The sequence below is a fragment of the Lucilia sericata genome, unplaced genomic scaffold (assembly GCF_015586225.1).
Source record: "Lucilia sericata isolate MDLA Ls3-8-SP2 unplaced genomic scaffold, ASM1558622v1 Contig000046F_arrow, whole genome shotgun sequence".
Classification (NCBI taxonomy): domain Eukaryota; kingdom Metazoa; phylum Arthropoda; class Insecta; order Diptera; family Calliphoridae; genus Lucilia; species Lucilia sericata.
In genome coordinates, this window is record NW_023994084.1 from 1,631 (window position 1) to 14,211 (window position 12,581).

At 34.9% G+C, this 12,581-nt stretch overlaps 1 long non-coding RNA gene across 3 annotated transcripts in view; it reads right to left on the bottom strand.

Moving 5' to 3' along the window:
- Positions 1-515: 515 nt before the first annotated feature.
- LOC119615289 overlaps positions 516-12,581 on the bottom strand; it is a 68,463-nt gene continuing 56,397 nt past the window's right edge. For 2 of the 3 annotated variants that reach the window (XR_005232397.1, XR_005232399.1), the window contains exon 3: positions 516-565. This is a non-coding gene — a long non-coding RNA (uncharacterized LOC119615289). The remainder of the gene's footprint in view (positions 566-12,581) is intronic. The other variant, XR_005232398.1, reaches the window with a different exon arrangement.

Sequence of the window (12,581 nt, forward strand, 5' to 3'; positions counted from 1 at the left end):
TTTTTGTTTTTCTCAATCAACCTCATCAATGAAATCTTAATTTGGAAATATTTCAAGAATTCACACATTGGACAAATGGACAATAAAGAAATAATTGTGTATTTTAAAGATTTTTGGACGGCCTTTAAGAGGGGAGTGTCTTTTAGTAAAAAAAAAATTAAAGAAAATATTTCCGCAAATTCTACACACATACATATGTACATATTTTTTCCATGCTATTTTTAATTTTTTTATAAGTACAAATATTTTTATTTAATTGTTTAGTCATGACAGCAAGTTTGTTTGTTTGTTACACATTTGAATGGGGTTTTTTATGACAGTGGCATTTTAATCGTTGACAGGCGGTAATAAAATTTATTTTATTTTAAACGAAAACTGTAGCAGCCACAAACAAATACTTGTTATCCAGGTGTTTATTTGTGTCTTGTTTGCAAATTTGTTTAAATTGAACATGTGCAACATAGAGTCACAACAATGTTGCAATATGTTGAACATATATATATCTGTAGTATTTGTATATTCTTACCTTATTTGAAAAGGGAATAAGTCATTATTTTGGTTTTATCTGTAAATAGAGAAAAAGAAAAAGTAAAATTTTACAAATATGGAATAGAAAAACTTGGTTATTAGAAATACGTATTGTTTTTTGGGTCTAATGAAAACCTTAATAGATATTTAAACAATGGAATTATACTTTTTAATAAAAGATGAAAATGGGTTCGAAATGAAAATGAGTTAGATTGATCATTATTAATCCAGTTCAATTTCAACAAAGTTATGCATATTATCGTGCTTAGGTCCAGCGGTATGATTTCTATACTTGTATTGGGTCAGAATGAAATACTAAATAAATGAACATTAAACCAATTTAGCGCCATTGAATTCCAGTTCGTCAACAAACGGACAGTAGTTTAGGATGGAAAGATCTATAACTTCTTATCGGTTAGTCCAATAAGATAAAAGGAAGTAATATCGAGTTTATGTATTTCATGTGGGCCAGACGCGGCCAGAAGTCCCCAAAGTAGTATATCTCGAGTATGAACAATTTTTAAAACGACCCAATTTCTTCGTTTATGGATCGATTTGCAAGACTCAATTTTTATCTTAATAAGCTTGAATCTATGTATTATAGTCTCTTGTATCTTAGGTACTTATGTTAAGCTGATAGATGCTTTAATCGCTTCCCCTAAGACACCTGTGTTCCCTTGATCTTTTCCGCTTTCTAGTAATTAGGGTTGCAGGATCTCTGGAAGCAAATGATGATCTTCAATGGCCACGTTTTTGTTGTGTTGCCAAGTTAATGTATTGCATTTGGACCTTGTGGATCTACCAGGGGCACGGGCAGAGGTCCCCAAAGAAGTATGCCTCGAGGATGAACAATTTTAAAACATCCTAGTTCTTTGTTTATGTGTCGATTTGCAGCGCCCGATTCTCATTTTCATCAAGCTGCCATCTGTCCGTATTAATTTTACCCTCAGGTTGACTATGGTCTATTATAGTCTCAGGTACTTATGTTAAGCTTTAATCGTTTCCCCTTTACAGTAATTAGGGCTGCAGGACCTCTGGAAGCTAAAGTTGATCTTCAAGTAGAGTAGTCCACGTTTTTTTTTTTTTTTGTTTTTCCTAAAGGATCTTGTTTTGCCACGTTGATCACCTCCAACAATGGTCATTTTAGTCCTATTATATGAGTGTACAACATGGGTCTAGACTCTACAGTTGTTAATCGATCTAATGGCGATATAGCGAAAAAGTTTAGAAGTGTTCACAATACTGCTTTAGTTTTGCTAGTTCCTGGTCCGCTTTACCGCCCTAATTCATAAAAAAATTTCTCGCAGTCAAAGTTGCGGGACGGACAACCGAAGAAATCTACATTACGATCTCAGAAACGATCATGGCCAATACATAGGCACGGACATATACGAAATTCAATATGTTTATAAACGATGCCGATTAGCTAATAAAATGTGTTTGTCCAAACACCGCAATGACTTCACTGAAACAGTCAAAGAAGACATAAAACTTAATAATCATTACTACACTAAAAAAAGGTGGGTGTTCAAATAAATAAATTTATTGATTCTAAGCGAAATATTTTGTAAAATAAATGTTGTTAATGCCAAAAAGAAAAGAAAAACAATCGATAAAAACATGAAATAAAAGAAATGACCACAAATCATTTACAACATATTAAAAGTCGATAACAAAAATATACACAGTTTCCAGCAAACAACAACAAAAACAACTGAATATTGGCACGGTATTAACACTTCTTTGATAAATTGTTGAATCTAAACACGATGACGATGGCTGTAAGGCATCAAAAACACTTAAAATCATCAGCACCATCATCATCATCTTCATCCACCTCATGGTCTTCAAGAGAGAAGTTAAACAAAAAACTATAATGAAGAAAGTGTTGCATTCATTGGCGGAAAAACAGACGGACAAAGCGACAATTGAATGGATCAACAATGGCGAAAAAAACTGTGAAACAAACAGACATACGAACGTGTACAGCGCGAGTAAATATGGTGCGAATGTTTTAAACAGCTTTTACCCACGACTCACTTTGAAAGCAATAGATAAAACGATATTAAATCAAAGACTATAAATACTTGTTAAAAAATTATAGCAAAAATAGAAAAAAAATTATTTTATAATGTTGTACTATTAGAAAACGCTTAGCCACTTAATGTACACAATAAGAGCGAGAGCGGGTGGTGATCAAGACCAGATTTTGCGCACATTTTTTTAAAACCTAACACACAACTTAACTAAAACAGGTCTGGAAATAATACTGGACAAAGTCGATATTCATAGATCGCTTTTGAAGTTATTAAAAATATAAACTAAAATAAAAACTAATCCAGACTATAGACTACTAGTCCAAACTTAGTCTACACTATAGACGAGACTATAGTCCAGACTATAGACGAGACTATAGTTTAGACTATAGACGAGACTATAGTTTAGACTATAGACGAGACTATAGTTTAGACTATAGACGATACTATAGTCCAGACTATAGACGAGACAATAGTCCAGACTACAGACAAGACTATAGTCCAGATTATAGACGAGACTATAATACAGACTATAGACGAAACTATAGTCCAGACTACAGACGAGACTATAATACAGACTATAGACGAAACTATAGTCCATATTATAGACAAGACAATAGTCCAGACTACAGACAAGACTATAGTCCAGATTATAGACTATAGTCCAGACTATAGACTATAGTCCACTATAGTCCAGACTATAGACAAGACAATAGTCCAGACTATAGACAAGACTATAGACATGACTGTAGTCCAGACTATAGACATGACTGTAGTCCAGACTATAGACAAGACTATAGTCCACACTATAGACAAGACTGTAGTCCAAACTATAGACAAGACTATAGACTGTAGTCCAGGCTATAGACAAGACTACAGTCCAGACTATAGACAAGACTACAGTCCAGACTATAGACAAGACTATAATCCAGACTAAAGACAAGACTATAGACAAGACTATATAGTCCAGACTATAGACAAGAGTGTTGTCCAGACTATAGACAAGACTATATTCCAGACTATAGTCCAGCCTATAGTCCAGACTATAATCCAGATTATAATCCAGACTATAGACAAGATTATAATCCAGACTATAGACAAGACTATAGTTCAGAAAATAGACAAGACTATAGTCTAGACAATAGACAACTATAAACAAGACTATAGTCCAGACTATAGGCAAGACTGTAGTATCATCTATAGACGGGACTAGTTCAGAGTATAGTCGAAACTACAGTCCAGAATGGAGTTCAAACTATGAGAAGAGATTACAGTCTATATGAGACAACAAATGAGACTATAATAGCATACTATAGCAATTACGAATATATAGTCCAAAGTGTAGAATAAATTATAGTTCAGACTTTAAACTAGACAAGAAGTCCAGAATGTTGAAAATGAAAAATTAAAAACTGTCCCCTACAGTTAGTGGCTGGCACAACACAAACATGTCCCAACATTAAATAAAATCAATGATGATCGAACGTGTCTACGTTTTGCACATACAAGGGCAGTTTTGAAAAACCAATAATGGTTAAAATATATTAAACAAGTTCATGTTCATACATTAAAAAAAAAAAAACAAATTGACGCTGAAAAAACAGTCAATGTTTTAAACGGCTAAAACGGCAGCAACACCAACGACAACAATAATAACTGACTAACAATACGTTGGTTGATCAAAGCAAAAAAATCGCTTGATGATGAAGATGTTGACGATTATTACAATGATCATTGATCATGACGATGATAATGTTGTTGTTATAAAGATTATGATGATGATGATCTCAATAAAGACATTTTTCTAGCATTTGTTTTGAAAGCCAACAAGTCTGGTCTATAGAAATTTAATCCACAATAAAAACAACAAGAAAACACTACAAGTTTTCAACAACAATAACTGCTGTCCATAGTTGTTGTTTTGCACCGAGTCAGAGTATGAGACAGGGAGTCAGCAGCTTATTCAATGAACATAATTTGTGAAAACATTTGCAACACAAATGTAAACATGAGATTTACCAGTTGCCATCAACAATGTCATCATCAGCCATTCTCCTCCCTTCTTTTTTCTTTCTTTCTACCAACTGCTGTATTGCAAGTAAGTGACAGCATTAATGTTAAAAGTCTGCTTCAACCTCCTACTTCTGCTAACACCACCACCATCAACGCCACCACTATGAGGCGAGTAATGTCTGGTATTTTTTGAACATGTTAATCGGTTACTCATTTCAATGAATAACTATCACTATGTATAGCCAGGCAACTACTTACTTATTTGGTAAATTTAAAAATTAACAAATATTTTAAACAGAAATAATTATTTGTTTAAAAAAGGTTATTTTTTAAAGACTTTTTTAGTAGTTATTGTTGTTTCATTTCAAACAGGTGATGAAAATAAAGAAAGAGGTGCAGAAGTGGTTTTAAGTGTAATATTTTTAATCAATCGGTAATAACGCAGCCTGATCCTATCCAATGACCGACCGTGGAAAAGTCCGTTTGTAAACTATAGTCTAAACTATAGACAAGTCTATAGTCCTGACTATAGATGAGCATATAATCCTGACTACAGACGAGACTATAGTCCTGACTATAGACGAGACTATAGTCCTAGTTATAGACGAGGCTATAGTCCTGATTATAAACGAGACTATAGCCTTGACTATAGACGAGACTATAGTCCTGACTATAGTCCTGACGAGACTATAGTCCTGACTATAGACGAGACTATAGTCCTAGTTATAGACGAGACTATAGTCCTGACTATAGTCCTGACGAGACTATAGTCCTGACTATAGACGAGACTATAGTCCTGACTATAGACGAGACTATAGTCCTGACTATAGACGAGACTATAGTCCTGACTATAGACGAGACTATAGTCCTGACTATAGACGAGACTATAGTCCTGATTATAGACGAGACTATAGTCCTGACTATAGACGTGACTACAGTCCTGACTATAGACGAGACTATAGTCCAGACAATAGACGAGACTATAGTCCAGACAATAGACGAGACTATAGTCCAGACTATAGACGACACTATAGTCCATACAACAGACGAGACCATAGTCCATACTATAGACGAGACCATAGTCCATACTATAGACGAAACTATAGACGAGACTATAGTTAAGACTATAGTTAAGACTATAGACGAGACTATAGTCCAGACTATAGACGAGACTACAGTCCTAACTATAGACGAGACTATAGTCCAGACTATAGACGAGACTATAGTCCAAACTATAGAGGAGACTATAGTCCAAACTATAGACGAGACTATAGTCCAGACTATAGACGAGACTATAGACGAGACTATAGTCCAGACTATAGACGAGACTATAGACGAGACTATAGTCCAGACTATAGACGAGACTATAGTCCAGGCTATAAACGAGACTATAGTCCAGACTATAGACGAGACTATAGTCCAGACTATAGACGAGACTATAGTCCACACTATAGACGAGACTATAGTCCAGACTATAGACGAGACTATAGTCCATACTACAGACGAGACTATAGTCCAGACTATAGACGAGACTACAGTCCATACTTCAGACGAGACTATAGTCCAGACTATAGACGAGACTATAGTCCGGACTCCAGACGAGACTATAGTTCAGACTCCAGACGAGACTCTAGTCCAGACTATAGACGAGACTATAGTCCAGACTATAGACGAGACTATAGTCCAGACTATAGACGAGACTATAGTCCAGACTATAGACGAGACTATAGTCCAGACTATAGACGAGACTATAGTCCAGACTATAGACGACACTATAGTCCAGACTATAGACGACACTATAGTCCAGACTATAGACGACACTATAGTCCATACTACAGACGAAATTATAGTCCATACTATAGAAGAGTATAGTCCAAACTATAGACGAGACTATAGTCCAAACTATAGACGAGACTATAGTCCAGACTATAGACGAGACTATAGTCCAAACTATAGAAGACTATAGTCCAGACTATAGACGAGACTATAGTCCAGACTATAGACGAGACTATAGATAGGACTATAACCCAGACTATAGACGAGACTATAGTGCAGACTATAGACGAGACTATAGTGCAGACTATAGATGGGACTATAACCCAGACTATACAAAAGTCTCTACATTTCTCTGATTTTGCGAATATAAAATTGATCGCCAATATCACTAATTCGAATCAATTGATAATAATACAACTTAAATTTCAATCATAAAAACAACTTTTTAAACAAATTTCACCTGTCAATTGGAGGGTACACAAGATTCGGTGAATTCAAGCGTAAACTTTTACATTTTTTTCTTTCAAATTTGGTGAGACTTCTTTCGCCACTTTGTATCCAGTTAATATTCAATGGCTATAACAAATGCTTTTAAACATCCCAGACTGATCTTAAAGACGACGACGAAAAAAAATCATCATCAAGAAAAAATGATGATCTATAATGCTTGGAGCATAATGCCTAATCATGTTTATAGCTCGTTTAGTTTATTCACTTTTCTTGAATAAAACAAGATGCTAAGCACAACGTGTTAGTTACAAACTAACAAAATCATCATGATGATGCTCTCGAATATCATTATCATCATCATGCTTATAATGGTTATGATGATTGTTACAAGAAGTATGGTGATGGTGGTCATAGTGCTGGATCTTGATCGTTTGGAATTGTTCGCCATAAATCCAAATGGTTAATGGCTCATAAATTTTCAAAACTACTTGCGTAAAACAAAAAAAATGTAAACAGCAAGTGGTTAAAAATAAGCTAAACATAAAAAAATACATAAAACTTGTCTAATCTGGATAAATTTCATTATCAATTGTAAAGTTGTTGTAGACAAAAAAGACAGTCAAACGTTGTATAAAGACAACATAAAGCTCTTCTAGCTGAATATTGCAGCATTGTAGTTTATGGTAGTCGAAAAGAAGTCTACGATGATAATGGCGTTGACTACTTGGCTCAGCTGAGCGCTAAGCTGATGGGGCATAATCACATCTAAGAAAAGCCATCACTGTCAACGTTATTTAACGACTGACAGTCAGACATTATGGGTGCAAAAATTATTTACAGGAGCAACTAACTTCTGTATTTTTTGTTTGTTTCTGTTGTTTCAATAAAAACACTTTTAAGTTACGACAATAAAATTGTTTTTATCAGCAACAGTAATAATAACGCGAATAAAAATAGAAAGAATGACAATTTGTGGCTCAAAAAGAAATTTGTGCTGCCAGATTAATTTAAATTGTTTTTAACGGTGAAAAGCTTAAAAACTACTTAAGAATTTCTCTGACAATAAGCTGAACTTCGTATGTATGTTATTAATTTATGATCATTCAAGGACATTTAAGCGTTGCTAGTATATTAAGAATTTAAATATCTTAAAACAAAAACTAAAAAAATATTTCATAATTGAAGTCCGATCAAAATCGAATCGGTCTGAATATAATATTCATCTTCACAATTCAATCTGAATATCATGGTCCAAACTTCTCTAAACTGGGGGATAAATGACGGTACTAAATTGAACAGCCAGAAACAGTAGTACACTACTACACACAGTAGACTTTACCTAATCACAACACTACCACTAACCAAGCAGAAGTCGGTGCAAAAACGGAATGTGTAAACTTATCAAATGTTGTCAATTAGGGCGATATCAAGTAACTGGTTAAATTAAAGACCGTAATGGACTTTAAGAGAGCCTTAACCGAACACTCTTTTAAAGATATGCTTTGTATCATATGGTACAAGGACACACGGGAATAGGTTAAGTTAAGAAGGGTTATACACTATAAAAACAACGGTGTATATCCACTTGGAGACCATAAGGTCCATTGTGACTCCCTTCAAGAAGTGATGATTCAAAAACAGTGAACAAGGAACACTGCAACAAGATAAGAAAGCAAGAAGATAGGCAAAGAGGATAAATGAAAGGAAAACGGGTCTATATAATACAATGGGATACAACCAAGAATATTTGTCAAGTTCTCACCCTAAGAAATAAATAAACTAATAAATTAATTATAAGAGAAAAACCTAGCAGACTGTGAGGGTTAAGTGCCGCAATTTCCCCCAGTTCGCCGTGGAACCTATTCCCTAGCCATTTCAGCCTGAGATTCTGTATCCTAGGACATTGGCAAATAATATGCTCGATCGTCTCTACTTCTTCCTCATCTTTGCATAACCTGCAATACTACTGTCTCAGTTACTGACTTTAGACTGCGTCTATCCAGTCCTATAAGTATTTTGGTAGCACCCATATCAAGATTTGGTAAGAGGGCCTTTGATATTTCGCAATTCAATCTACTATTCCAGGACTGGTTGATGATATCACGTATTCTCTCGGATATAAACCTTATATAGTGACAAATGGGTGGTTTTACCAACCTTTTCCTGGCCGCTATATCAAGGTTCGAACCTAATCTAGCTAGTTCGTCCAACCTCATTCCGTAATCAGTTCCTTCGCTTTCCAGATCACCAGGATCTCTGCTTGAAATACTCTACATCCGTAAGGGAGTCTGAAAGACCGTTATATATACATATATTAAACAACTAAGGCAGAAGTTTTCAGATTGAGAATCTTAGTTCCTTTAATCTTAAACACACTCAATACCATTAAGATCACACAGTTATAGTCTGGAGTCATGGAAGCAAATTTGAAAACTATAAACAAAGATCTATTGTTTCAGACGTTAACTGACTATTCTGTAATTACTCGTGATGACCCAATTAATGTCCGAAAACATCTAGTTGATATGCCAAAGAAAGTAGCAACACTAATTTGGTGGGTATATCAAGATTATAGTTGAACTTTCTAGATCAGAGCAAGATATGGACAATCTGTATCTTCTAGTATCTTTGTCCACTTGGTCAGTCTCAGATTGGCTGATACTATATGCGTCTTCCAGCAACATACGTCATCGAAAGGTTGCGATAACCATTACATTGAAAGTGTTTCCTTTTCCATCCTTTTCCCTATGTTTCAAGATATATAAGAACTAGGGAGTTGAATACTCAATGTAAGTTCTACATCGACTTGGAAAATCGTTTAAATTTTTAATGAAAAACATAAATTGCGTAATTTTCAATCTGGTAACATTCAATGAAGAGGAACTTCATAATCACTTTGCAACAATGATTCATTTCGTACAGTCAGTAAGTCAGTCATTCTTCAATCATTGTAAAATAAATGAATAAATGGGGTCATCAAATTACCCAGATAGATGTAGATCAGTTTTCTTTTCAATTTTGTTTTTATTAGTTGCCAAAGTAACAACTACTACAATAAAAATAATGAAAGAAAACAACAACAACGAAATAAGTTAAAGTTCAATCACGTTTTATTTCTTTGTATTTCTAGATTTTGGATTTATACGAAACTTTAGCAAAAGAAATAAAAAAAGAAGTTTGACTCTGTGTAGAAGAAATGAAAGGATGTTGTCGTTTTTTTTACATTGTTATTATTATTACTGTTGTTTTCCGTATAAAACACAACCATTCTTCATCTTTAATCGCTTAATTTATTGATCGCATTTAGCGATATTGGAGGAGAGCGAGAAAGATTATGACCTTAACACTTTGTAACACGATGTTGATGAAATAAAATACTGCTATAATGAAAAAATGGAGGCATAAATAGCAAAACCTTTCGAACCAGCCAACTAACTAACTGTAAAACACAGTGGTATTAAATTTTAGTCGTTCATGTTAAACAAGTTAATTTATCATTACCAAAAAACAAAAGGCGGGAGAAACAAATAGTATGAATTTTATGAATGAGAAGAATATTCGTGGGGAATCTTATAAACTGAAAGTATAAACAGTTATCGTTAACAAATTGCCTTATTATTAGGAAAAATGCAATTTGTTAACAGGGTTGCAGTAGTTGTGTATTTGTTTGTATGTCGAATTATTAGGCTTAAATTTTCAAAATTATTTTATTTTTTCGCCAAGTTTCAACAAATTTTTAGGTGATCTAGATGCATTTTAAGAAATAAATTCTCTCAATTACATATGGCCATTCTCTGAAAGGTTCCAAAGATAAATTCAGTTAATAATGCTTGACGTGATGTGACAAAAGTAGATGTGGAGGAAATGAGAAATTAATTGTGAAACTTCTATATTCTACGATCATATAGAATGATCGTCAATATTGCTCGTCGTTATTCTGCAATAGTGATATGGGCATCTGAAGGAGAGTTCACTTCACCTTCATTTAATTTCATTTAAGGGCCTATATCAAGTTCATTACTGGTCATTCCCAACATCGAAATGTCTGTACGATATGAATTGGAGAAAGGCGACCATAGGTCATGTGTATACTCCAACAAATATCAGAGACAGAAGTTGTTGGAATTTGAGACATTATTTGAAAAGATTATGGGCAACACAAGCATTAAAGATAACATTGATTGGGATCTACTGCTACACGAAAGGCTCTAAGGGGATTTACATTTGAAACCCAAGTGTTTTTAGTTCCTTAGATTAGTAATTCTGAAAGAAATAAGATAACAAAAGAGCTAATACACTTCGAGACAAGGAGAGCAAATTAGACATAGAGAATCTAAACGAACAGAAAATGAGAAGTCTTTTCAGACATTGATCCGAGATATCTGTAAAAAAAAACAGGAACATTAAAGCTATCATTGCTACATAAACGGCTCTAATCTGGGGATTTGGTTTTGGATTTATTATTCTAAAAGAAATAAGATAACAAAAGAGTTAATACATTTTTGCTATTTAGGGAAGGGGACTTAAGGAAGTCAAATGTTGCTGTCATTTGCAAAAGTGTAGATGGGGTTGGAAGTAGAAGGCCATTTATAGAGTCGAAAAATAGATTGAGAGCGGAACCTTGCGCTATTGAATTCGTTTGATGATATTCTAACTATAAAAACTCGTATTGAGCGATCCTTGAGTAAAATCGATATAAATCAAGAGAAGTAATTAGTGACATCAAAAGCAAGATTAATTTTGATATCTAGAGCCAACACTCTACGAAATGGTGTTATTCCATGACTAGTAGGCCTACAGTAGAACGACCGCTGTCGCTAAGTAAATTGTTGAATTATAAATATTTGACAATATGGTTTACCATACTTCCTACGACTTTGATAAGTGCAGAGCAAATTGCAATAGGGCGCAATTTTCAGAGTTGCTAGTCTCTTCCTTTTGGGAATTGATGTAAAATTAGCAAACTTCTAGCTTGCAAGAACGCAAAGAAGCGTTAAAGGGCACAAGACAAGTGCTGGAATGACATTTGGTCCAGGAGAATGCCCCGGGCATGTTTCCTTGATGAAGACCCAAACTTGATGTATTGCAATCCCGGGGTAAAGAGGTGGTACCAGTACCTCTAGTCTGCCGGGACTATAAACTGGTTATGTCAAATATACCCTCGGTCTTTCCTTGGAATTTGACATGTGGTCGAACCAGAGCACCATATAATCTGGTACTACTGGTGGCCAGTTGTCCACAGGACTTTGTTCTAGCTGGATGACGTTCTTTCAGGACCCACGTAGTGGCTGTGAATAAAAGCTTAATACACGGTGAAATATACAATTTCCGGGATATGTTTCTGTTACCGCTCCTAGTTTCTAGGAGATAATGCAAAGATTGGCCATGTGTTGGAGCGAGATGTACCATCGAATTCTTGTATCTGAGGGACGGGGATCCTGAATTGTATCTGTGGAGATGTCGGAATGAGAGAAGGAGTGACGATGTAGTTGGTTGAGACTTTGTGGATTTGTAATACCTTAATCTTTAATTTGTTGGCGATTTTCCTTCATGGTTTACTCTAAGACATGCTCAACTAAGGGGCCCAGGAATGCACTGGGGTGAGTCTTAAGATGATGAGAATGTTTGTAAGGACAGAGTGTCACCTGATGTTATATTCGCCCTTTCTATCGACTCTAACCACTGATTGCCTTTTCCTTTGTCAGGGTTAGATTAAGCTTGACTCATGACACCTATCATTCCCCCAAGGAACTACTATGGCAAGATATTGGATAACTC